Source organism: Schistocerca cancellata, unplaced genomic scaffold (genome assembly GCF_023864275.1).
Source record: "Schistocerca cancellata isolate TAMUIC-IGC-003103 unplaced genomic scaffold, iqSchCanc2.1 HiC_scaffold_931, whole genome shotgun sequence".
Classification (NCBI taxonomy): Eukaryota; Metazoa; Arthropoda; class Insecta; order Orthoptera; family Acrididae; genus Schistocerca; species Schistocerca cancellata.
In genome coordinates this window covers 37,501-42,500 of record NW_026046939.1, presented here as the reverse complement: position 1 = coordinate 42,500, position 5,000 = coordinate 37,501, and the positions used below count along the sequence as shown (strand labels likewise).

Sequence of the window (5,000 nt, the reverse complement as noted above, 5' to 3'; positions counted from 1 at the left end):
CCTTAACCTAACCCATCTTGCACCTTAACCTAACCCATCTTGCACCTTAACCTAACCCATCTTGCACCTTAACCTAACCCATCTTGCACCTTAACCTAACCCATCTTGCACCTTAACCTAACCTATGTTGCACCTTAACCTAACCTGTGTTGCACCTTAACCTACCTCAATTTGCACCGCAATGTAACGCAATTTGCACCGCAATGTAACGCAATTTGCACCGCAATGTAACGCAATTTGCACCGCAATGTAACGCAATTTGCACCGCAATGTAAACGCAATTTGCACCGCAATGTAACGCAATTTGCACCGCAATGGTAACGCAATTTGCACCGCAATGTAACGCAATTTGCACCGCAATGTAACGCAATTTGCACCGCAATGTAACTCAATTTGCACCGCAATGTAACTCAATTTGCACCGCAATGTAACTCAATTTGCACCGCAATGTAACTCAATTTGCACCGCAATGTAACTCAATTTGCACCGCAATGTAACTCAATTTGCACCGCAATGTAATGCAATTTGCACCGCAATGTAATGCAATTTGCACCGCAATGTAATGCAATTTGTACCGCAATCTACCCCCACATTGTGCCTTAACCTAACCCACATTGTGCCTTAACCTAACCCACATTGTGCCTTAACCTAACCCACGTTGTGCCTTAACCTAACCCACGTTGTGCCTTAACCTAACCCACGTTGTGCCTTAACCTAACCCACGTTGTGCCTTAACCTAACCCACGTTGTGCCTTAACCTAACCCAAGTTGTGCCTTAACCTAACCCAAGTTGTGCCTTAACCTAACCCAAGTTGTGCCTTAACCTAACCCAAGTTGTGCCTTAACCTAACCCAAGTTGTGCCTTACCTAACCCAAGTTGTGCCTTAACCTAACCCAAGTTGTGCCTTAACCTAACCCAAGTTGTGCCTTAACCTAACCCAAGTTGTGCCTTAACCTAACCCAAGTTGTGCCTTAACCTAACCCAAGTTGTGCCTTAACCTAACCCAAGTTGTGCCTTAACCTAACCCAAGTTGTGCCTTACCCTGCTCTGTAATTGGCATATGACACGTTACATTAATGTATTGTCCAACCGCAACCCGCTCAGAATGTTGTGTACACAGCTACGTGTCATCTCCCCATAACAGCTGCATTGCAGTGTGGTACGCCATAGAGACGTGTGGGGAGTAATGGACGCAGTGGATGGCGATCAGCATGAGCGTCTGTTCATGTAGTGGCGCGTGTATGCAGACGTAGTAGTCTCTTCTCACACAATGTGATAGCACGGTGCCCCGCGTTCCACATCTGCGACATGCTACAGAGGCCCGGTTGACAGTTGGTCGCGCAATGGACATCGCATACGTACGGGGGCACCTTCCACGTGCCCTCTAGTCGGGCACATTTTGTTGCGTGGATGTGAGCGGATGTAGTGTGTCTTGACACCTGACAGGCAGGCATGCAATAATAGTTGACTTTGCAAACGGGGGATGGACGTGTACGTTTACTGGTGACGTTACGCAAATGAACAACTGGTAACCCGTTGTGGTGCGGTTGTCCTTGCTGGAGGTACATCTGTGAGGGCAACGATCGTACAGCTACGAAGCGGTCCCCACCATACCAACGAACGTGAATGTGAATCTGGGTGTGAAGCGATACGCGGCTGTGGGTGGGTGGGACTGTCCCCCGGCCGGTGAGGGGGGGGCCGCCCGGCGTGCTGGCCGCGCGGTGCGTGGGCGCACGCGCTACAGCCGGCTGGTGGGGGGCGCCCAGTGGCAGGCGCGCCGGCCGACGGACGCGGCAGGCGGCGCAGCTGCGCGCCGGGGCACCCTGCGCGCGGCGCCGTGCAGCCAAAGTGGGTCCTCGCCGGCCCGGTGCGAAGCGCGGTGGACATCTGCAGTGTGCTGGTCCGATTGAGGACTGTGTGCGTTGAGGATGCGCCGCCGCCCGGCACTCGGCGCCGCGACGCCGTCTGCTGCTCGGTCGCCCCAGCGGTTCTCGCTGGTGGTTTGTATCGCAGTTGTGCAGACGTGTTGGCACGTGCGCTGTGCTGGGAGAGTTCGCTTCGGCACCCACGTGGGGCCTTTGCCCTTCTGTGGCGCTGGCGTTGGAGCTGCCGGTCACCGTAGGTGGCGCGTGTTGTCTCCCGCCGGCAATGCCACGACAGCACGCTCCCCGGGCCTCTGTCGGCAGCGGCAAGCTCAGTTGGGAGCACGGGTGGTCGCACCTAAAGCGTCTACTCGCCTAACTCCGGGCGATTGCGCCTCTCTCGAACCCGACCAAGTACTTAGGACGGCGCTGCGCGCCGCGGGACCTGAGAGGGTTTCGAGGTGTATTGTGCAGGGGAGCTCAGCCTCCTCCTGTTTGCAGAATAATTGAGCGGACGCTTGCGTGTTCGCGCGGGCCCCTGGGACACACTCCCGGGCGGCCGGCTGCTCAGCTCTAGTTGACGCAGCTCCCTGGTTGATCCTGCCAGTAGTCATATGCTTGTCTCAAAGATTAAGCCATGCATGTCTCAGTACAAGCCGCATTAAGGTGAAACCGCGAATGGCTCATTAAATCAGTTATGGTTCCTTAGATCGTACCCACGTTACTTGGATAACTGTGGTAATTCTAGAGCTAATACATGCAAACAGAGGTCCCGACCAGAGATGGAAGGGGACGCTTTTATTAGATCAAAACCAATCGGTCGGCTCGTCCGGTCCGTTTGCCTTGGTGACTCTGAATAACTTTGGGCTGAATCGCACGGTCCTCGTACCGGCGACGCATCTTTCAAATGTCTGCCTTATCAACTGTCGATGGTAGGTTCTGCGCCTACCATGGTTGTAACGGGTAACGGGGAATCAGGGTTCGATTCCGGAGAGGGAGCCTGAGAAACGGCTACCACATCCAAGGAAGGCAGCAGGCGCGCAAATTACCCACTCCCGGCACGGGGAGGTAGTGACGAAAAATAACGATACGGGACTCATCCGAGGCCCCGTAATCGGAATGAGTACACTTTAAATCCTTTAACGAGTATCTATTGGAGGGCAAGTCTGGTGCCAGCAGCCGCGGTAATTCCAGCTCCAATAGCGTATATTAAAGTTGTTGCGGTTAAAAAGCTCGTAGTTGGATTTGTGTCCCACGCTGTTGGTTCACCGCCCGTCGGTGTTTAACTGGCATGTATCGTGGGACGTCCTGCCGGTGGGGCGAGCCGAAGGCGTGCGACCGCCTCGTGCGTGTTCGTGCGTCCGAGGCGGACCCCGTTGAAATCCTACCAAGGTGCTCTTTATTGAGTGTCTGGGTGGGCCGGCACGTTTACTTTGAACAAATTAGAGTGCTTAAAGCAGGCAAGCCCGCCTGAATACTGTGTGCATGGAATAATGGAATAGGACCTCGGTTCTATTTTGTTGGTTTTCGGAACCCGAGGTAATGATTAATAGGGACAGGCGGGGGCATTCGTATTGCGACGTTAGAAGTGAAATTCTTGGATCGTCGCAAGACGAACAGAAGCGAAAGCATTTGCCAAGTATGTTTTCATTAATCAAGAACGAAAGTTAGAGGTTCGAAGGCGATCAGATACCGCCCTAGTTCTAACCATAAACGATGCCAGCCAGCGATCCGCCGCAGTTCCTCCGATGACTCGGCGGGCAGCCTCCGGGGAAACCAAAGCTTTTGGGTTCCGGGGGAAGTATGGTTGCAAAGCTGAAACTTAAAGGAATTGACGGAAGGGCACCACCAGGAGTGGAGCCTGCGGCTTAATTTGACTCAACACGGGAAACCTCACCAGGCCCGGACACCGGAAGGATTGACAGATTGATAGCTCTTTCTTGATTCGGTGGGTGGTGGTGCATGGCCGTTCTTAGTTGGTGGAGCGATTTGTCTGGTTAATTCCGATAACGAACGAGACTCTAGCCTGCTAACTAGTCGCGTGACATCCTTCGTGCTGTCAGCGATTACTTTTCTTCTTAGAGGGACAGGCGGCTTCTAGCCGCACGAGATTGAGCAATAACAGGTCTGTGATGCCTTAGATGTTCTGGGCCGCACGCGCGCTACACTGAAGGAATCAGCGTGTCTTCCTAGGCCGAAAGGTCGGGGTAACCCGCTGAACCTCCTTCGTGCTAGGGATTGGGGCTTGCAATTGTTCCCATGAACGAGGAATTCCCAGTAAGCGCGAGTCATAAGCTCGCGTTGATTACGTCCCTGCCCTTTGTACACACCGCCCGTCGCTACTACCGATTGAATGATTTAGTGAGGTCTTCGGACTGGTACGCGGCATCGACTCTGTCGTTGCCGATGCTACCGGAAAGATGACCAAACTTGATCATTTAGAGGAAGTAAAAGTCGTAACAAGGTTTCCGTAGGTGAACCTGCGGAAGGATCATTACCGACTAGACTGCATGTCTTTCGATGTGCGTGTCGTGTCGCGCAACACGCTACCTGTACGGCAGCAGCCGTGCGCCGCGTGCGGAACCACGCGTGCCTCTCAAAACTAACGGAAAAATGTTGTGTGGTACGAGCGCTGAAGCTCTGGAGCGGCTGGCCTGCGGCACCTGGCGCCTGGCGCCGGTTTTGAATGACTTTCGCCCGAGTGCCTGTCCGCTCCGGTGTGGAGCCGTACGACGCCCATCGGCCGTGAGGCCGTTGGACACAGGAACGCTGGAACAGGGGCCGTCAAACGCCTCAGTCCCGCCTATGCAACTGTCTTGAAAGAGACAGTGGAAACTAAATGAAAAAGATCACCCAGGACGGTGGATCACTCGGCTCGTGGGTCGATGAAGAACGCAGCAAATTGCGCGTCGACATGTGAACTGCAGGACACATGAACATCGACGTTTCGAACGCACATTGCGGTCCATGGATTCCGTTCCCGGGCCACGTCTGGCTGAGGGTCGGCTACGTATACTGAAGCGCGCGGCGTTTGTCCCGCTTCGGAGACCTGGAGTTGTCGTGGCCGCCTGTGGGGCCGGCCGCGTCTCCTTAAACGTGCGATGCGCGCCCGTCGCCTGGCGGTTCGCATACCGGTA

General features: G+C 54.4%; 2 non-coding genes across 2 annotated transcripts; both read left to right on the top strand.

The window, feature by feature from the left end:
- Positions 1-2,450: 2,450 nt before the first annotated feature.
- On the top strand, positions 2,451-4,360 carry LOC126149482 (small subunit ribosomal RNA). The gene has a single exon (XR_007530922.1). It is a non-coding gene; the product is annotated as a small subunit ribosomal RNA (ribosomal RNA).
- Positions 4,361-4,713: 353 nt separating this feature from the next.
- On the top strand, positions 4,714-4,868 carry LOC126149489 (5.8S ribosomal RNA). The gene has a single exon (XR_007530929.1). It is a non-coding gene; the product is annotated as a 5.8S ribosomal RNA (ribosomal RNA).
- Positions 4,869-5,000: the final 132 nt, after the last annotated feature.